This window comes from Canis lupus, chromosome X (genome assembly GCF_003254725.2).
Source record: "Canis lupus dingo isolate Sandy chromosome X, ASM325472v2, whole genome shotgun sequence".
Classification (NCBI taxonomy): Eukaryota; Metazoa; Chordata; class Mammalia; order Carnivora; family Canidae; genus Canis; species Canis lupus.
Window position 1 is genome coordinate 32,667,349 of NC_064281.1, and position 22,543 is coordinate 32,689,891.

General features: G+C 41.2%; 1 protein-coding gene across 10 annotated transcripts in view; it reads left to right on the forward strand.

The window, feature by feature from the left end:
• The window catches only part of SYTL5 (synaptotagmin like 5), a 286,474-nt gene continuing 263,931 nt past the window's right edge, over positions 1 to 22,543 (forward strand). For 7 of the 10 annotated variants that reach the window (XM_049107699.1, XM_049107706.1, XM_035712251.2 and 4 more), the window contains exon 1: positions 2 to 145. The gene's annotated coding sequence lies outside the window, so the exon portion shown is untranslated. Of the gene's footprint in view, positions 146 to 22,543 lie in introns of all 10 variants that reach the window. The other 3 variants (XM_049107704.1, XM_049107705.1, XM_049107701.1) reach the window with 2 other exon arrangements.

Below are 22,543 nucleotides of genomic sequence, written 5' to 3' on the forward strand. Positions count from 1 at the left end.
GGGGCGCGCGGCGGAGAGGCGGGCGCCGGGCGCGTGAGTCACTCGGCTCCCCGGGGCGCGGAGCGGGACGTCGCCTCCCGCCCGGGGTCTGCATTTCATCTCCAGCTCGGGCGACCAGCCGCCTTTCCGTCGAGGTGAGGGCCAGGTAAGTTTCCCGGCTTTTGATGCCTCGGGCTTGGGGGACTCCGGCGCTGTGTGTGTGTGTGTGTGTGTGTGTGTGTGGGAAGGGAGGGGGTCTCCCAGCCTCTCTGCTTTTGCTTTCCTCCCTCTGCTTCTCTCCATTGGAGACAGAAAGTTAGATTTTAAAAACGCAACGGAGGATTTCAAAGCCATGCTCAGACCCCCAAACAAGCCAAACTCTAGGGCCAGATTCTTAATTTCCCCGAGTACCTTCAAAGGTCCGGATGCGGCGTTTATGAGGGCTAGGAATGTTTGATTTGTTTCCCATGTTGCCCTCCTCCCCCACTTTCTTCCCGGGTGATTCTCAGAAGGGGGGGGGCGTGGGGGGTGGCAAGAGAGCTAGAGGGCCGAGCTGGAATCCTTTGCCAAGGTGGTTTCCTCGTTCTCGGCAAGGTGGCAGATGTCTCACTGAAGCCTTACTTGGGATCTTGGAACAACCCTCCCCAGCCCAGGACGTGCCAGGGCTGGAAGGTAACTGCGGTTGCTGCATATCAATCTCGTCACCACCGACCGAATCAAAATGTTTCGGAGGCCCAATTAATGTGAATGTCACGATAATGTTGAAACAATTCATTAGAGACTCTTGAATATTTTATTTTTCTAATGTATTGTATTCCAGGAACATTGTAGGAGACTACTGCTGGTCTTGTTTTCAGAGATGCTTCAAAGCCTATTATTTCCCTTGCAGGAAAATCAATGAGGACCTATTCGGTTTCTTATGACGATTTAACAATGCAAAGCTACATGTTAGTTTTTCTCTACCAGTGTTTGTGGGGAGTGGGGGGTGGGGGGGGGGAGGTGGGGTTTGCTGCCACCAACTGCCTTTAGAAAAACCAGCACGGGGAGGTTGCATCCCTCTTTCTCTACCAATAAGTGCAGGTGTTTCTGTGATTATTAAGTAGACACTAATTATTGCTGTCGTTTTTGCTTAAAAGTAGCAGAGGAGAGAATCTTCTGGAACGCATGTATTTGTGGCTCCTGTTGACAACTGATTGCTTGATTATCAATATTGTTTTGCTGCAATGTTAACAGGTGGTCTTAATTCACAGCACAGAATTCTTCCGTTCTACACAAACATCCCTGCTGATATGGGAGGAAAGTACTTACCTTCTCCCCCGCCCCACCGAACCTTGTCTTTATCCTATTTTGTGGGAGAAGGATGGGTGGGGAAGCTTTTCTGGCAGTTGATTGAGTGGCCTATCATAAATTTGCTCTTTCCTGAAATGTCCTGAAACTTGTTTTACAGTCTGTGATTATAGAAAACAATCCCCCTCCCCACCCCAGCCTTGGAAGAAAAATAAAACTTTACATGTTTAGTCAGATCACAGGAGTAACTTTTTAGAGTTGAATGGAAACTTCTATGATTCTCTCTTCCAAAGCTCTTTATGGGGAACCCCCCCAACTCAGAGGTTTCCCACTTCCCTGATAACATGACTCCTCTCCTCTGCACATCTCTGTCTCAGCACTTACCATCCTGTGATTCTTGGTTTATATACCAGTCTCGCTCAGGATAGAAAAATTTCTTGGAAGGCAAGGATAAGGTTTTATTCATCTTGATATCCCTGGAGCCTACTAAAGTGGGGGTCTGTTAAATGAATGAATAAATGAATTTGGCAGTTCAAACTGGGTTTACGGTTCCTTGAATGCCACCTGGGCGTGCTTTTTCTTCGTTCCTAGAAGAAATTCCTTCTAACTCAATAAATCTCAAAGTGTGGATCCTCAGCCCCACACTGTGTTCTAAGTGAATGAGTCTGACATACGTGGAAAACATGTATTGTGATTTTTTTTTTTTCCTGCAAGTAACAGAAAAAGCCAACTCAAGGTGGCTTTAACAAGTAGAGAAGCCTGACAGGTGATCACTGGAGTTGACGGCCCAACGGTGCCAGGGTTCTGGGCCAGTGACTTCTGCTCTTGGTTTCAAGATGGCTCTCACAGCTCCAGACACTACATCCTTAGTCTATGTTTGAAGGCGGGACCCAGGCAGTGAGAAGGGGTAGAATTATTTCCCTTATGGGGCTTTGTCTTATCAGAGAAGAAATATCTTTCCTCAGTGGGATCTTTCTCATATTTCACTGGCCAGAGCTGGGCTACATAGTAGTGCTTAGTGACAAGGGAGGGTGGGAAAGTATCAGGCTTTTCAGCTAATGTGGCAGAGAGGCCAGGGAGAGGGAGGTTGAAAATGGCTTTGGGGAACTAACTGGCAAGCAGGCTAGTCTGTCTTGAAAATGGTTCTGTTTTAACCAGTGACAGTATTCATGGTTGGGTCACGTTAAAAATTGTATTTTAATGTAGCAAAAGCACATTCAGAACAGGGGTTGCCCCCCCCAAAAAAGATTTACGGTGCTTTAAGGATGCTAAATAATCACTTCTGTGGGATATGTTCACATTTCGAGACTGCTGGTAGAACAATCTATATACAGCTCAGATGGTTTCCATTATGTATAGGTCAGATCCTTCAGTTCCTGCAACAGTGCAAACATTCAGTCAATAATTGTCTAGTGAGTAGGCAATGGAGTTTGGGAACTTCATGACTTTACAGAGACAAGTGGAAAGGGTTTAGCCTGAAGAAAACTAATCAGTGGTTTGGCACCTATAATGCCCTGAAACGCTGGTTTACACAACCTTAGAGTTTTTCATTTGGAGGCTTTAGGAACCTGAAGAGTAACAAGAGCAACAAGAACAACATAAGGAGAGTAGTGGGGACGGATGATTTAGGTCAACGGATTTTCTTGAGGCCTTCTCTATACCTGTACCGTGGGAGGTTTTACTACAAAGAATGTTCAGGACAATCCTAGCATAAAAATTTTTAAGTTGATGCATGAAATGAAGAGAGCATATATTACTGCCAGCTTCGATTCTTGATCCTCTTTCCCAGGAGGATTAGGTTTGGAGACATATTGATGGGACATCAGCTAAGCAAGTATCAAGAGATTGAAATTTAACAGTTGAAGGACCCTGTGTCTTAGATTTCTCTCCAGCAGAAGAATGAAGCAGACCATCCGTAGGTTTCAAATTTTGTTATACTTAAAAAAAAATCACCTGGAAAACTTTCAAAAATCCAGACTTATGGTCTGATCCCCATACTACTTAAATTGGGACCTCTGAGAACAGGACCCAGGTATCAGGATTTTTAAAGAACCCCCTGGATTATTCCAACATGCACCTGAGTTTGGGAACCGTGTTAGTGTGCTAGGGCTACCATAACAAAGTACTGCAGACTAGGCAACTTAAATTACATTTTTATTTTTCGCACTTCTGGAGACTAGATGTCTAAGATCAAGGTGTAGGCAGGGTTGGCATCTTCTGAGATCTCTCTCCTTGGCTCGTACTTAGGTGACTGCCTTCCCACTGTTTTCACACTGTCTTTCCTCTGTGCCTGTCCGTGTTCTAATTTCCTCTTAAAAGGACGCGAGTCATATCACATTCGGGCCCACTCATTTGAACCAGTTTTGCCTTACTCACCTCTTTACAGGTCCTGTCTCAAAATACAGCCCCATTCTGAGGTACTAGGGGTTAGGGCTTCAACATATGTATTGGGGGAGGGGACACAATTCAGCCCATAACGAACCACTGGACAGGTAGAGAGCTTCTCGAACCTTGATCTGCGGGCAAGTCACCCAAAGACCTTTTGATAATTTGAATTCCAGTTTGGTCTGGATGGGCCCTGAGAGTCTGCAGTTCCAATGAACTCCAGGTGATGCTAATGCAGATGTTATTGTAAGTAACATGGTTCTACCTAAGTGCGCGGTTCTCATGGCTCTGCCTAGATGTGTGGTTCTGAAGCTCTCCCAGGCATTAGAATCACCTGGAGCACTCAAGATGAGCAGATTGCCAGGTGCTGGCCTCAGAATTTCTGATTCCCTAGGTTTGGGGTAGAGCCCAAGACTTTCCATTTCTAACAAGTCCCCAGGTGACACTGATGCTGCTGGTCTATAGATGATACTTTGTGAACCACATATCCCTGACATTTTGAGGCTTTATGGCATTGGGTGAGTCTGGTTCATTAAATACATCACTGTGGGTGAAGTTTATCTGTGGTATTTGCCATCCTAATTGCTGTTACTGTTGTAGCTTTGCTTTTGAATGACTATTTCTGCTCACAGGACAAAGGATGAGGAAATGGGAGAAAATGCTACACTGAAGTCTCTCTTAATCTCTTACACAAATGGAGGTGAATGAATACAGAGACTGTACATCAGCCCATTTGTCTCTATTCATGTTTCTTCTCCAGTCATAGAGCTAAATTGCAGCTTGCCCTTGTGCCAGCTCAAAGATGATTTTACAAGGCTGGTTCCTTGTCATTTTTTTTCAAGGATTAACTATTCTATGGATGGAACAATCTCGAGAGGCATTGGAAATTTCTCAGCACACATTAATATAAAATTCTAATTTAATCACATTTTTTTCTCTACATGAGACCAGCAGTGAGCTACATCACACAATATACCCCTCTCCAAAATAGAGATGGGAAAATAGTGTGCCTTCTCTTTACGAGTTAAGTCAGTAAAATTCACATTCTGTGGATGATATTATTCACTTGTGGGAGTAAAACAAGAGACTGTAAATATGAGATTAAATGGCTTAGAAACATCCAGAACTTTGAGCTAGTGATCTGTGTATAATATTAAGAATGTGATTATATTTTGGAAAGTAGAAATCTATCAAAAATAAGAATAACTACACAGTCTCTGACTTAGCAGTGGTTCAACTTATGATCTTTTGACTTTATGATGGTGCAAAGGCCATACACATTCAGTAGAAACTGTACCTCAAATTTTGATCTTTTCTCGGGCCAGTGGTATGCAGTGTGATCCTTTCTCCTGATGCAGGGCAGAGGCGGTGAGCCGTGGCTCCCTGTCAGCCACACCATCACCAGGGTAAGCAACCCCTACACTTATAACCATTCTGCTTTTCACTTTCAGGACATTACTCAACATATTACATGAGACAATCAATGCTTTATTATAAAGTAGGCCTTGTGTGAGATGATTTTGCCCACCTGGAAGCTAACGTAAGTGTTCTAAGCACATTCAAGGTAGGCTAGGCTAAGCTGTGGTGTTTGGTAGGTTAGGTGTACGAAATGCCTTTTCAATTTATGATATTTTCAACTTATGGTGGTTTTATTAGGACATAACCCCATCGTAAGTCGAGGAAGATGTGTATTTCTATTGTTGTTGCTGTGATGTGTCAGTCATTGTACCTGTGGTATCTCATTTATTTAACTGTTGTAACAAACGTATATCAGACACATGTGTTTTAGTTATCTATTGCTGTAATAATGCTGTGTAGCAACCAATCACAAAATCTCAATAGCATATGAAAATATGCATAAGCATTCATTGCTCATGTGCCTAGAGTCAGTCAGGGTTGGGCTAGACTGCTTTACTGATCTTGGCTGGGATTGCTCATATGTCTTAGGGTTCCCTGGATATTGGCTGATCTAGGACTAACTTTGATTGGAGTACCTGATGTGCCTGGGCTCTCTTTCACATGTTTCTCATCTTCCAGTAGGCTTCCAGCCATGTTCTCAAAGCAGTAGCAGAGGTGCAAGTGAGAAAAAAAAAGGAAATAAACAAATATATAGGCTTATTGAGGCCTAGGCTCTTAACTGGCATATTATCACTTCTCTTTTATTCTTTTGGCCAAAGCAGGCCATGTGGTCATGCCCAGAGTCAGAGCGCAGAGGCCCTATGGAGTTATATGGCAAAAGGCATAGATGGAAGGAGGGGTGAAGAATACCGGTCATTTTTGGTAATCTATCCTAGAAGAAAAAAGGAAATCCAGAGATGTTAAATAACTTGTTCCGATTGCATTACTTAGAAGAAGTAAAGTCGAGACTCAAAAACAACTTTGATGCCAGAGAGCTTAACACTCTTCCCTTTATACCACGTTGCTTTTCTATTTTTTTATTGTATCCTGTTTAGAGAACCATGTCAACAGAATAGGTATATGGTTAACCTAGAGGATAAAAAGTTATCTTTGGGGATCCCTGGGTGGCGCAGCGGTTTGGCGCCTGCCTTTGGCCCAGGGCGTGATCCCACGTCGGGCTCCCGGTGCATGGAGCCTGCTTCTCCCTCTGCCTGTGTCTCTGCCTCTCTCTCTCTCTGTGACTATCATAAAAAAAAAAGTTATCTTTGTACATTGGGTCACAATTGAGCTTTTATATTTATATATGCACATATATATGTACGTATATGTACACATATTTTTCTATTTGCTCAATTTCATGTTTTTAATTTTATTGTGCTCTATTATGTTTCTAGATGAAGCAACTAAAATATTTCCATTTTAAACTTAAAAATGAATTCAACTTGCTGCCCCATTTGCTCTGGGGCGATTATCAAAATAACAGGTCTTGCTAAAATATTTCCCCTACTTACAATGCTCCCAAAATTATGCCAAGCATATAAGGCCTCTCTTCAGAATGAATTTGCTGGTGGCATAAGTGTTTTGAGTTTACCTTCAAGGATTTCACACATTTTTCACGTTCCTTGTGAGTTTTGCCAGCGATTGGTAGTGTACGTCCCAGCACTGCCTAAGGGAAGAGGTTACCTGTTAGGTTTGCAGCCTGATTACCCGACCCACCAGATTACACAGGCTAAATTGTAGAGATAGGTACGATCGGCTGTCAGAACCCAGTACCATTAAACATTTGAAGTGTATAACAAATTGTGTTTCTCCTGATTTCATGCTCAGCAGTCGATCTTCTGATCCCCCATATTTGTTGCCGTCAGGGAGAGAATAACCTGGTCAGGCTGTCTGGTCTGCCTGAACGTTACATTTCTCATTGTAAATTACTGAGCCACCACTCTGGCTTTAAACACTTATGAGTGTTGTGGGAGTGAGTCAGCAGCCAGCACCTTCAAGCCTGATAAATGCAGAGACACTGATAAAATCAGTTATCCAAAGTGATACTGCTCAATGCCAGGCCTGATGATGATGATTCACCAAAGTGAATTAGCAGCAGCTAGCATTTATTAATCATTTTCTGCATACCAGACTTTGTGCAGTTTTACTTACTGATCTCACTTAGTCATCATAACAACTTTGTGAGTTAGTATTTTTGTTTCCATTTTACAAATAGGAGGACTGAGGTATGGGCTTAAAAATGTACCCCAGATCAAATGGCTACTCTGGCAGAGACTTCCACTTGCCGCTTGGTGTTGTTTTTCACCTTCTCCCTTAGTGATGCAATCTAGTTTTATTCCTGGTGACCATGCATCCATCCAGTGAATGGTCTCTGTTAGCCAGCATCTCTTATACCAAGGTGTGACCCTATGACCAAGTTTAGCCAGTGATGTATAATTGTTGTGCTGGGCAGGACTTCTAGGAAGTCTGAGTAAAGAGAGTTGACTTGGCTGGGAGGAAGACCCTTGCATACTTTGTTTCCTCCAGCTATTAGCCCGGGATGCAAGCATGATGGCTAGAGACCTCTTGGACTACGGAGTGACAGTATGGATGTATGGCAGCATTGAAGTTGTTAGAATAGAGAGGCAGAAGTAGGAATCTGGGCCTGTGATGGCACCATGGAGCCCTTGTGCCAGCTCCATTCCCGAGATCCATGCCTGCTTCCTGAATATATTAGTGTTGTCTTAGGGAAGAAAGGTAGGAATGGCTACTGGGTAGGCAGTGGACTGAGGTATGGGTTAAAAACTTACCCCAAATCAAATGGTTACTTTGGAAGAGACTTTTGTTGCCATTGTCCTTTCTATACACACTATGGGCCAAGTGCCTAATATTTGAACTGTGATAGATACATGTGTTTTGAGTTCCATCTCCACCACCTACTACTAGGTGTATGTATTGGGTACATCTTGTGCCTCGTTGTATGTCCTTTTAGCCTGCCTTTTAGTCAAGCCATTGGTCCAGTAATCAGTTTCATATGGGAGTAACCAGAGAGTACCTTGCCTTAGCCTTATGGTGAATATTTCACTTTCTACCCCAGGACTTCTTCGATGTTTCGAGACAGAGGCCTGTTGGAACCCCTATTATACACCCAAGTGTATTATGGAAGGTGAGGGAGTTGAAGGCTCAAGAGTTAATATTGGACTAATGTGGGATGGGAGACAGGGATAAATGTTTCCTTATTCCATCCAGATATTTCTGAACTACATTTCAGTATTACTTCTAAGAGGTTCTCAGAGGGTCTAAGCAGGATTAAGTCCCAGTTGCCTACAGTTGTGGCCAACTCAAAAATATACTCTTTTAATTTTCTGTTTTCTTCTTTCCTTTTCTCAATTATCCACTTTTGTTCCCTGGAATCACTTTCCAAAATAAACTACTTATATTCAAATCCTTGTCTCAGACTTTGAATTCTAGGGAGAACTCAGATTAAGACATTTTATTACCTTCAGTTAAGCTGTACTGATAAAACTTTGGCACTTGCTGACACTTTGCCCCTTATTATGATGGAGCCATACACTATCTTTGGTGTACAAAGATGATAATACCTTATGAAATCTGATAGTATTGAGTATTAATATGGACATGGGCCCACAAGGATTGGTATACCTTGTTGACAGGAGTACAAATTTGGTAAAGCCATTTTGGAAAAGAAAACTTGACAACTATCCTGTCAAGTTGAAAATCCACAAACCCTATGGCCCAGCAATTTTATTTCTAGGTATAAACCCTAGGAAAATTCTCCTGCACATGAACCAGGAACTCTCCTTAGGAATGTTCTTAGCAACATGGCTCATAATAAAAAAAAAATACTGGAATAACCTAATTATTCATTGATGGGAAAATAGGTAAATAAATGTAAAACTTTGATATTATTATGCAAGAACACAGATGCATATTAGAAACAATTGAATGAAGAACTAAGACACCAAAGACTTCATGCAGTTGGGCATAATTTTTATAAAGCTCAAAAATAAACAATGCTAAATAGTGTATTATACAGAACCATATATATGAGAAACTATAAAGCAAGGTAAACCCAAAATTCAGGCTAGTGCTTTTCTCTGATGGGCAGACAGGAAGGGGTAAGGTAGGAACATAGGGTAGATACACTGGCATTAATGATGTTCTAGGTCTTCAATTGGGTGATGGGGTCATTGAGACTCATTATTCTTTGTAATTTAAATGTGATATAGATTCTTGTGGGTGTATGAGGTATTATATAATTTTATCGGGTATTATATAATAATTTTTATAAAGGCTCGATGAGAACCTGCTCTGGCTCTTGTTCTGAAGTAATGGTTCTCAGAGTCTGTGTTCTTCAGCATGTGAAGTATTTTTTCCTTTGTGTTCTCAAGTGTATTATAATCAATTAGGATGGCAATGCACACGATTCAGTTTTCCTTATGGCCATTAAGGGTCACGTCCTGTAGTATATTTAGAAAAGAACAGTTTGTTGTGTCCTCTCTGCTCCTGCGTCCATTTGCCCGGGCAGTTCCTGTATGTCCTGAGGCTCCCCACTGCTCTTTGCTGTGCACAATCCAACTGCCATTTTATCGCTGGTCTGAGCACAGCGCTCACGGGCTACCATCTCCCTTGTTTCTGTGGTGTGTGTGTGTGTATTGAGAGGTAATATGATGGTAGGGAGTGAGGAGACTATTAGGACAATTCTCTTTATAATTTCAAACTCCTTACTTTCTTTGATAGGCTACCACACAAAGCTGTGGGGTTATAGCAGATTTTAAATTCTAGGCTAGGGTGTATAATCTTTAAAACATTTTTGTGCCATAGACCTTTTGATGAGATTTTCAACCACCTTGTCAAAAGAATGGCTTAAATACACAGAATCAAACACACTGGATTACAAAGGAAACAAATTCTATCTATGTACAATTATCAGATATAAAAGACAAATTTGTGATATAGTAATAGATGTGCTTATTCATTTTTATTAATAAAACAATAAGATCTAGTGGTGAGTGTAATGGCTACCCAAATTTTAAAGTAGTGATGAGTGTAAAGGATATTTCACAGTGTCTGCAGTAACTGTAATGTGACATGAAAAATATCTATGGATTCCATTGGTGACAAAGTTGTAGGTGCTAATGCTATTGTGCTCTGTTGCCTACATTCATATTTGAAAGAAATACACATATTCAGGTAGAGATTAGTGATCATAAGAATGTACTTTTCCTCATCCAAGTTCATGGGCCCTCTAAATTCTATCCATATGCCTTTGGGGGGTCCGTGGACCCCAGATTGAGAACCTTGCTCTTAGCAAACCGAAGAAAATTACAACAGATGAAGGAAGTAATTTTTTTAAAGATTTTATTCATTTATTCATGAGAGAGAGAGAAAGAGAGAGAGAGAGGCAGAGACACAGGCAGAGGGAGAAGCAGGCTCCATGCAGGGAGCCCGACATGGGACTCGATCCCGGGTCTCCAGGATCAGGCCCTGGGCTGAAGGCGCCAAACCGCTGAGCCACCCAGGGATCCCAGGGAAGTCATTTTAAAGTGAATTCCCAGTATCATCTAAACCATAGTCCGCAAGAAAATCATTCTGCTCTAGTCTTTCATGGGTGTTGGGGGAGGCATAGTATGTCCCAATTCCCATGCTTATTTCATAGACCTCTGAGAGGAACTAGCTCTTTCAGTGCCCTGCACACGGGTCTCCATACTTCTGTTCGGAAGTCCTGCCTCCTCAGAGGAGGTGGGCTTCCTCTGGGATTTATCAGTCTCTCTTCTCTTTCCCTCACCTTTGAATAAATAAGTCCCTAGTGACTTCACACAACAATGTAGGGTGGGCCGTGGGTCCCTAAGTATTCTCTCCTTTAAGGCTTTACAACTGTGGTGTGTTAGAGTGAGTAGAGTACATGCACCCCTCTTAACTCTCTGGGAAAAACACTTATTCTCAAAGATAGCCCAGTCTTGGGGTGCCTGGATGGCCCAGTTGGTTGAGCTTCTGCCTTTGGCTCAGGTCATGATCTCAGGGTCCTGGGATCAAGCCCCACATGGGGCTCCCTGCTCAGTGGAGAGCCTGCTTCTCCCTCTGCCTCTGCTACTACCCCTGCTTGTGTGCTCTCTGTTGAATAAATAAAGAAAATCTTTTTTTTTTAAAAGATAGCCCAGTCTTAAAACATAAGGAAAAAGAAGCATTTTCCCAACTGCTTCATAAATTAAAAGGCTGCCCAAGTGTGTAGTGAAGCTTGTATTGTACAATTATTATGCAGATCAGGGATAGTTCTTTATTCATCCCACAGCCCCTTTCAAATGGGCTCATTACTGAGCTATAGACCTTTTAATGTCGGTTCTCTGAGCTACACAAACACCTGGCTCCCATTTGAAGTTTCTGTTTGTACAGCCTGATTAGGTACTTAGATAATATCATTTGTATCTCCCACAATACCTACTGATTGATTCATTTCTTATTTTAACTATTTTTTGGTAGTTAAAAATGAATTTTTAATAAACTATTTTTGGAACAGTTTTGATGTACAGAAAAATTGTAGTATAGAACAGGGAGTTCCCATACACCTACACAGAAATCTTTCCATTATTATGTCAGTATGGCACTTTTGTTACAGTTAACCAATATTGATGCATTATCATTAACGTCCATAATTTATTCAGATTCCTTCATTTTTACCTGATGTCCTTATTCTGTTCCAGAATCCCATCTAGGACCCTACATTATATTTTGCCGTCCTGTCTTCCAAGCTCCTCTTGACTGTGACAGTTTCTCAAAGTTGTTCTTGTTTATAGTGATCTTGACAATTTTGAGGCAGGTGTTTTGAGCATGTCCCTCAATTAGGATTTGTTTGCTGTTTTTCTCATGGTTGAACTGGAGGTATGGGTTTTTGGGAGGAAGACTATAAACTTGAAGTACCTTTATTACCACTTCCTATCCAGGGTACATACTGTCAGCATGACTTATTGCTGTTGACCTTGATCACCTGGCTGACATAGTTTTGTCAGGTTTCTCTATTGTAAAGTTACTCTTTTCCCCCTTTTCTATACTGTCCTCATTGGGAAGAAGTTACTATGTGTGGCCCCCACTTAAGATATGGGGAGTTATGCTCCCTCTCCTTGAGGGTGGAATATCTACATAAATTATTTAGAATTCTTTTGCACAGGAAAATTGTCTCCTCTCTCTCATTTACTTATTTATTCACTAATTTGTTTATATCCACATGGGCTCTTGGTAATGAATTTTTAATAAAATAATCCCAATTTTATTTATGGCCAGTGGCATGAATTTCTTTACCTATGGGTAGCCCCATGGTTTCTATGCACAAAAAAAGAGTAAAATGAAAGGTTCATATGTGCATTTTGTTTCACTATTTGTCCATTTTTGAGTCAAATTTTTGGTTTAATTCTTAACTGAAATAATAATTCAGTAGTTTGGGTTAAAAAAATTCAACCATCAAAGAGCACACAAGTGAAAATTAGAACTACTTTTTACCCCATGCCCTCATGTCCCTCTTTAGAGGCATCTTCTGTTAACTTTTACTGATATTTTTCAGAAATTTTCAATGTGCATATTAACATATATTTATTCTGCTTCTTTAGACTCTAAAGAAAAGGGTCAGGACAGGGATAATGTAAGAAAGGGAAGGGCAGGAGCAGTCAGTCATAGAATTCTGAATGCAGTCACTATATTTGCTTGGAAAACAGTTCATTTTTCCAACTTTTTTTTCTGATGGAATTTTGTCCCGTGTGGTGCATTTTAACCCCTGGTGGTCAAGCAGCGTGGCCGCAAACAACCAAATTCTCTCTGCCTAGTTTAAGTAGAGGATTAATTTGAAGGTATTAGGTAATATGGTGTTTCTGGACCCACTTTCCCTCACCTCTGCCCATGCCTTTTGGAACGTGACTTTGTAGTGTTTCTTACTAAGGGAGACCATCTCTATGTCCCTGGAGTCTGAGGTTGACCATGTGACTTGCTTTGACCAAGGAAATGTTAGTATATATGTATCTAGAAGCCTGCAAAAGCATTTGCACATTTATAACTTTCGTTCTTGCTTGTCTGTCATCTGCGAGAGGACATGCCAAGGCTAGCCTGCTGGCAGATGAGAGACATGTGATGCAGAGCCAAGCTACTCCAGTTGTCCCAGTCAAAGCTGTCCTAGACTGGCTCCCAGCTGATTGGCCCCCAGACATGTGGGTAAGCTGAACTGCTGCAGGCCACAGACACATGAACCAGCCCAGCCCAGCCTCGCCCACCCGAACCTGCAGATTCATGGGCTAAGTACATGCTTATTTTTGCATGTCACTGAATTTTGGGATTCTTAGGCAACATGGTCATGGCAATTGGTAAGTAGTCTGGGTAACAGAATCCGTGGGAAGGCCAGAAACCTGGTTTGGATGTTGCTTGGCCAGGAGAACTGCCAGCTCTACCACAGAATGTTTCTAACAGAAACTTCACTCCTGCTGCCTCATAGTACTCAGCACCTCTGCTGCTACAGAATAGAAAAAAAAAAAAAACAAAAAACAAACTTCCACCATGTTCTTCAGAGGAACCCAGTGCCTCCTGCTCATTCCTTTGAAGAATCACTGATACCAGTCACAAAGTTGACTTCCTCATTTCAGTCTTCCTGTGGTACATCTCAGTGGTAGAGTCTAACTCGCACCTGGAACCTTAGCTGCGAAGGGAGTCTGGACAATGTGCTTTTTTACTCTCTGGCCTCTGCAGCACGAGAAGACCTGCTAGAAGGGGTTGGGAGTACGTATGAACAAGTCCCCATCCAGAACCTGCCAGGGAGGCAGAGAGAAAAGAACTCTGATCAAAAGATCCTCTGATCATCTGCCATCTGCATGTAGGGGCACTCAAGGTTTGGGCACTCTTGAGGCTTGTAATCTCAAGGAGAGGGACCTTGGACCCTTTAATTGCTTCACACCAGACTTACTGTGACAGTTGTAGCTCAGGAAAGCAGTTTGGTTCTGATCTTGTTGACTGAAGGTACTCCCTGCCTTTTCCTCCCCTGACACCTGGCAAAGTTGCATGTGAATAATCCAGGTGAAACAATACTTTAATTATATTGGACACTGAACAAGGAGTGTGACCCAATTTAACTTTTTGGTAATGACTGAAAAGCCACAGGCAAAGGTATAGAGAAAATCATGTTCATGCTCTCATGTGGGGAAGATATAAAGGAAGAAATCCATCTCCTATTTCTGTCCATCCCCTATACACATATGCCAATTCCTTTGACCTAAGCATCCTAAATACCTAAAGGGTGGTGGTATTGGGCTGATGGATTTTAAGCTCACCCTAGTCCCCCAGCCCCACACCCACCTCAAGTTAGAGTGGTCCTCTAAAGTGTGTGGTCTGGGTCACCTGGCATTACGTGATTGGTAGAAGACACATCCACTATGTGTGAAGAGCCTGTGGGTGTACATGTATTTATTTGTAAAGTGGCAGTTGTGAGACTGGTCACGTGAAACCTTTGTGTTTTTTTCTCTGGAGACCTTGTTCCAGCAAAATACTTGCTGAAACATTTTGGTGACATTATTGTGTTTTTTTAAATTTTATTTTTATTTATTTATTTTTCATTTTTGTGTTTTAACTGAATAGGCTAAAGCATACTGTTGCTAATACTGCAAACACTGAAAGACATCGCATTTGTGTAGTATTTTATATTTTCAGGAAGTATTTTGGTACATGTGGGTGAAAAGTGTCTGGCTGTATTGTCCACGTCTGGATCCTTGACTGGTTAGCAGGAAAAGTAGGAGCAAACCCATTTGGAATATACATGTGCTTCAGAAGAGTGGGTAGTCTATAAGCATTCCCAACCATGGCAACATGACCAGAACATTTTCTTGGAGGATCAGAAGAGATTCTGAGATTGTTAAGACGCTACCTGGCCCATGTAACTTTGTATATTCAGGCATTTGGTTTACTATGTCTTGTGTATTGATGGAGACTCTAATATGGAATGATAATGCACCCAGTTAACGAGGAGTCTGTGGTAGACACTTATTATTTTTATTTTCTGAAGTAAATTTCCTCTTATGTTGCCAAAAATATATGTGACAAGATCTGAAACTTCTGTTGACAAAGGTGCCAGACTTGAATCAAGACTTAGACTAGAGAAAAGCTACCTCCACAGATTGGCCCCCACATGCACCACTCATGGGTCTCCCACTAGTTGCCTCCCTATAGAATCTTCTTTGGACAATTGGTATAATGGTTGGTTGCTGATGATATCATACATTTTTACTTTTGTCTGTACCTTTTGCCCTGCCTGGAGGACATCCCTGGCCCTTTCTGTACATCTTCGATCTACCATATAAAGGTTGGCCTAGACCAAAGTAAAGCTTGGCTATAAATCCAGAATTTTCCTGGTTTGCTCAGGCTTTGCCCACTGCTCCCTCCTCTGAATTTTTAACATATCTATACTTTTTGCATCTAGGTTGGGTGTTTCATCCCTTCCAGATACCTGCTCACAGCTAAAATGTTAGCCTCTAGAGGATGCAAACAGACTGATCTGTAATTCTGTGTATCCTCAGCCCCTACATCAGTGTCATACAGATATAATCAGTCCTTAGTTGATAGCATGCGATACCTGGAATCTTCAACACAGAACTGCAGAGTTCGGGCATGAAAAGTCATTGCATTTCCCTAGAGCTTCCTGCACTGCCATTGGTGACTTCTGACTTCACCTTTATTTTTTAAAGGGTGATATGATCCCTTTGTTACAAAAGGTCACATGATTTGTTTATTATTTCTTTCTAGAAATGGAGAGGAAAGGCCCTTGGCCTCCCTGGTCTTTTCTCCCAAATGCCTCCTTATGCTTTCTGTATATGAGGTACTGAAGCAGTGTGCCCTTTGGTTTGTGGGCTTGGCTGATGATCTCATTTAATCCTCACTATGGCCCTAAAGGGTTGGTGCCATTATTATTCCTATTTTGAGATGGGGAGACTGAGGCATGGAGAAATTAAGTAATGTCACAAGCTATTAAATAGACGAGCCAGGATTTGCACTGGTACGTTCTGGCTTCCAGGTCTGTGCTGTTAATGTTTATTTTTTTTAAAGATTTTATTTATTTATTTATTTGAGAGAAAGAGCAAGTGAGTGCACGAGCACTGGGCGGGGGCTGGGGGGGTAGGGGCAGAGGGAGAGAGAGTCTTTAAGCAGACTCTGCATTCAGTGCAGAGCCCAACACAGAGCTCGATTCTGAGATCATCACCCGAGCTGAAACCAAGAGTCAGATGCTCAACTGACTATGCCCCATGTGCTGTTAACTTCACCACCACACTGCCTTGCTGGATACCTGGTTGGTGTCCATTAGAGGAGCCTGTAAACCTCAGGGTTTCCTGAGTTAGAAAGTTTAAGCAAATGGAAGAGATTTGATTTTAATTTAGGAACTTAGATTTAATCTAGGAGCTTCTTCTGTTGTGCTACCAAGAATCCTAGAACATTCTCTTGGTGGAAGAACTAAATGGGTGCAAGTTAAGTATGATACTCTCCTAAAGCCACAAAGTACAGGAGTTCAGAAACATCCATGTCATTAAGATCAAATCTGGTCTATAAGTAAAGGCAGAGCCAGCATGCGAATCCACACCAAGTAAAGCAGAGCTGGGATGTGAATTCACACTAAGCACAGAGGTTGGAATTCTGTTGCCACTTATTATTACATGGGTGTGTTACTTGACCTTTCTAACATAGTAGTTAGTAAATATTAAATAAGTGGTAGCTATTATTTCTATACCACAATGTTTCCTTCAGCCCTCTGTCCTTATAATGAAAAAAAAAAAGCACAGTGTAATTAGCTTTTACATCAATTAGAAAGCTGCCTGCCTCCACCTCACTGAATTAAGTAAACATGTTTGTAAATAGAAGAGGGAAAAGTGATGATGAACAAAATGGATACCTGAGAAGTCTAGGTGATCAGGGTGACTTTGTTTCCTTTGCTAATAGAATGACGAGTTGGAAGGAAAAGGAGTGAGTCACTCTAGCATTGAAATGCTACCAATTTGGGATTTGTTTTTATTATTTTATGACTGTTGCTTGTTTCCTGTTGCTATTCACTTCTTGTTCATTGGGGGAACAATGATCCTTTTTTGGCTTTTTGAATTTCATAGCTGAGACATCCCTTTCAAAACACATTAGCCAAACCTTTTCCCCTCCCTACCACCTCATCACCATCTCAAACGCCAGAAATCAAATTTCCAAAATTGTCCAGAAGTATTGAATGTGCAGAAATGTTGGCACGTGGTTTCTCTTTGGGTTTACTTTCTATGGAGCGTTTAACATGGGATTAGTACGGGGGCATGAACATTAAGGGTGTTTGTGGTGATTGTCACTTCCCCTCTCTTAAAATGATGTTGGGTGGAGAGCTTCTATGGTGAAGATTCTCAAATTTTCTGCAATTATAAAAGCCAAGTATTGGGGAAAAAATTTCAAATGACCATAAAACAAAAATATTAGGGCTTAACAGTTGATCATCCATTTTATAGGGGAGAGTTGGAAGTAGTAACATAAGTAAATATCACCCTAGGGGAAGTGTTGATGGACTTTACAGAGTGTTTAAATACAAATTCACTTTGTGCTGTGCCTTACCTGGGACTATTGAATGCGTTTTCCTTCTGTACACATTTCTTCTTACATCATGTGCCTTCTGGCAATGCCCTTATTACCCTTGGAAACAAAGGCAGCTCTTCTATGATGTAATTCAAATGGGTTTAAGTTCTTTGGTCCTCAGAGACTGATGGAAGCCCAGCATTACCTCTCCCTTTAATAAGCCAAGAATGTGGTATTTTAGGAACTCAGAGTCCATTTCCTTTCCCAGTATGCTCGAGGAGCCCTGGCTATCATTACATGTGTCACAACTTTGGGTTGTCTCTTGTCTCCTTGTGTGGCTCAGCACACATACCAGCTTCTCTCTCGGTACCTCTGCTGCCTGTTAACTGAGCCTCCATGCCTCTGCCTCTCCCTGATCCATCCCATCCCCATACTACAGACAAAGGCTTCCTAAAACCCCACTTACAAAAATGGTCTGGTTTAAGGCTTGGAGATAACATCAGGGAAGTACAATGCAGAAAGGAAATTTTATTAAATTTTTATTTTAATTCTGGTATAGTTAACATACAATGTAATATTAGTTTCAGGTGTCCGATACGGTGATTTAACACTTGCATACATTATTCCGTGCTCATTATGAAAAGTACTCTTGATCCCCTTCACCTATGTCACCCATCCTTTCTCTCCACATCCTCACCAACACTTGTAGTTTCTTGTATTTTTGATTTTAGCCAATCTTTTCATTTATATTTCTTGACGATGAGTGATGTTGAACACCTTTTCATGTGTCTGTTGGCCATCTGAATGTTGTCTTTGGTGATGGGGGTGCCCGGCTGGCTCAGTCCGTAGAGTGATTGACCCTTCATCTCATCATGAGCTCAAGCCCCACCTTGGGCATAGAGATTACATATAAAAGGGAAAAAAAAGAAGTAGGAAGTCACATCTTTGAGTCTGAGGGTATAAAACTTTATGATATACTTCAGACTTACTTTATCATGAGTCCTTCCCTGACTGCTCTTTATGAAATCGTACTCCTGACCTCGTTTCTCTTTTATTTTCTTTCTTTCATCTGAAATGTTACATATTTACTTGTTTACTGGCTGTCCACCCTGCCCTGAATAGAATGTATATTTCACAAGAGCCAGGGCCTTGCCATTTAGTTCACAGATGTATTCCTGGCCCCTAGAACAGTGATTAACATAGAGACAGCACTTAATAAATATTTATTGAATGAATGATTGTAGGGATTACAAATTTTAATCAAAGCACATTTAGTTCTTTTTCTTTCTATTGGCTTTTGTGAAAGCATAGAAAACTTTCTGGAAAGTGAATTGGTATCACTGGTACATTGGACATTGAGGTTTTGTAACTCCATCATGTGTGTTAGTAACAGCCATCTCTTAGCTATTTTATTTTATACAATATGTTTTATTTATTTATTTTTTAATTTATTTATTTATGATAGACATAGAGAGAGAGAGAGAGAGGCAGAGACACAGGAGGAGGCAGAAGCAGGCTCCATGCCGGGAGCCCGACGCGGGACTCGATCCTGGGTCTCCAGGATCACGCCCTGGGCTGAAGGCAGGCTCCAAACCGCTGAGCCACCCAGGAATCCCCTCTCTTAGCTATTTTAAATTTCTCCCTGTGTGCTATTTGTCTCCAGAATCCTTCTCTACCTGGAACCTTATCAATCTTTGTCAAATTTGGTAATTTATTTCCTGCCAGGGGTAGCCTTGATTTCACATTTGTGACTTCCAGCTCTTTTTTCTCTCTCTCTGACTCAGTGGTTCTTGTGTAATAGCTGCTCTGTCACATTTTCACCAGTAGATGCCAGTATCTGATATGGCTTAGTATAGACCGAGCTACCACTTATGGAGGATTCTTTTTCTGGAAAATATTCCTCCTCCTGAGAATTCAGAAAAAGCAAAGCATTTTCTCTGCTTATAGGAAGACTGTGCTGGATCTTACTGATTTCCTAAAAGATAACATGATGGGAGGGATTATATTTCTGAACAAAAGGCTCTGATGCCATTTTTTTCATATTAAATAAATGCAAATTCTTTGTGGAATCTTTCCAATGGATATGTCTGCACACTATAAAGCCTTAAAAGGTGTATGTAAATCAACCTCTAAGGCCATTCCACTTCTCGAATATCCAAGGAACTCTCTATACATTGGGGCTACTTATCAACAAATCCACAATTACAATTCCCAGTTTGTGTCTTTTTTTTTTTTTAAGATTTTATTTGTTTATTCATGAGAGACACAGAGGGAGAAGCAGGCTCCATGCAGGGAGCCCGATGCGGGACTCGATCCCAGGTCTCCTGGATCACGCCCTGGGCTGAAGCGGCGCTAAACCGCTGAGCCACCAGGGCTGCCCTGTGTCTTTGTTTTAGAGAGGTTTTTTTTTTTTTTTTTTTTTTTTTTTTTTTTTTTTTTCAAATCTGGCTTGGGGGAAATAGTTTAATGTAAGGTGACCCCTGCCAAATCAAGACACTTTGAAGAATGAAAGAGGTTGCTATTAATAATGATACCAGCACAGTAGGCATAAACTGAGACTGTTCTAGGGACGTGGAGATGTATAGTTCCCCTAGTTGGGTGGGACATGTGAAGGGAGACTTTCTTATGACAGTAGCATTTGCCTAGGAGACATCAAAAGTAAATGTTATGTCTCACTATAAGTGGTTTTACTCACTTTTTCTAGATGAAAGATAGGAACTTTGGATGACCTAGATTACTAGACCCTTCTTTGACCTGACTGAGATTTCTTTATTGGCCAGTAAACAGTAGGACCTGTTTTACTGAATTGTACTGACACCAGAGACTTACTCTGTCTTATCCTAAGTGATGCTTATGCATTTGATCCTTAATTAGCATAAGCCACCACAAAACTCTCTTCCTAGTGCTAAAAAACTACTGATTTTATCCCCTGCTGAAATAGTCCATTCCTTTACTAACATGGGTTCTTTAATTGGCAGGGATGTTTTTAAGCTCTGGTATTCTTTGTTCTATTATCTTCCACTCACATGAGTTAAACCCTTAAGGTCTTATGTTTTACCCTTAAATTATTTGATGAGACCTAGAGACAGGTATGGCTCACAATACAGGCTGTTATAACTTAATTTGAAAACTTCAAACTGTTGAACTGTATTTCCTCATCCTAAAATCTCCCAAGGGATGGCAAGAAGAGGAAAATGCATGCCAGTATAAAACACATGGAACTGTTTCCTTGCTGTAACTCTTCCTAAGATAACCAGTCTCCTGTCTTCTAGGACTGGTCCTTATGAGAGACCAAAGTCGATAAACAAAGGCAGCCCAGACAGATAAAGCACCTGTTTGGGTGTGTTTTGGAGGGAGATAGTTGTATTCAGTGTTACCAACCTGGCATAATTCATTCACAAGGGCTCCTTAAGGTGTTCTCTTGTGCTTCCTCTGGATTCTACTCCCCAAGATCAGTCATGCCATCCTAACTTTTATTGGAAGTGAAAGGAGGTCTGAAAAATATGGCTAATCCTTAAAACAACTTTAGAATACTTTCAAAAATAATGCCAGAGGAGACATAATAGAAATGCCAAGGTTGTATAGGTCTGGCTTAAACCTTGCATGAGCTGATTATAGGAAGAGAAATTTGATTTTATTACATAAACATTTTACACCTGTTGAAAGCACTGTATATATATTTGTCCAGAATTTTCTCCTGATTTTTTGACATTTCCATGGTGTGTCTACTTGTCTGCTGCATATATACAGGGGAAATAGCCAAAGTTTTGTGTAACCTGGAGCTTATACAATTTAATTGGCTGCTGTTAAGAAAAAGATTGAAGAATACATACCTCATACATTTAATCTCCCTGCCCAGAGAAGGAGGCTTCTCATCCACATACTCACTGTAGTCTCCTACCTAGTACAGTCCTTTACGCCAGAGGTCAGCAGACTACCTCCTGTGCCACATCTGACTCACCACATGTTTTTGTATTGGAACATAGCCACAGCCATGCCATTCCATCTTGTCTATGGTTACATTCACACTACAACCTCTGAGTTGAGTAACTGCCACAGAGACCATATAGACTTGCAAGGCTTAAAATACTTACTCTCAGGCCAGTTATAGAAAAAGTTTGCCAACTCCTGCCTTATACAGTGGTTGTGGGTTCCGGCTCCACTTCTCTCTGAACCAATTCAAGAGGGTCTAAAAGGACCATTCAGCATATCGTGGTATAGTATATGGCATGTTAGGTAACATCAGCTAGCCAAGCATCAGTGAGCCAGACGCTCACATTGGTGTTTTGGTTTCATCCTTTAAGAAGTCCAAAAACAATTTTAATCTTCAGTATAATAACTCATCCCTGGTTACTAGCACAATTATTTTTACCTTATTTCATTAAATTTCTGTTTTATCTTTATCTTAGTGATTTTTAAAAACTCTTAACCATTTCATTTATTTGGAAGGTAGAATTTAAGTGGTAAGTTAATATGATGTAATACCACCCTGCTTAATTGTGCTTTAGAATATATGAAGCTGAGTGAAATTGCTATTTTAAAAGCTACTTGCAGTTTGTGTTTATAACTTCCAGACTGAAGACAGAATTTATCATTGGGATGTCTGAGCTTTTGTGTATGAGGAAAAATATCACTTTAATCCATCTCTTTGTTATTCAATGGCAAGGCTCAGATCCTACTATGCATAAAAATGTAAAATGCTATCTTCTTTGGAGTGGGGCTTTGTCTCGGAGGGATTATTACGCTGTTAATGGACGTTTCTCCTTTTGTACTTCCTTTTAGGGAAGTGAGTTATGGGCCTAGGAATTATTGGGAGAGACTGCAAGATGGAGATCTATTATCTGAGTAGAAAGGGGCTTTCCTCCTCAGCAGCAGGATAGCACAATGAGTGGCTAAAGAGGAAGGGGTCAGTATGAAACCCCAGGAATGGGTGCGATCT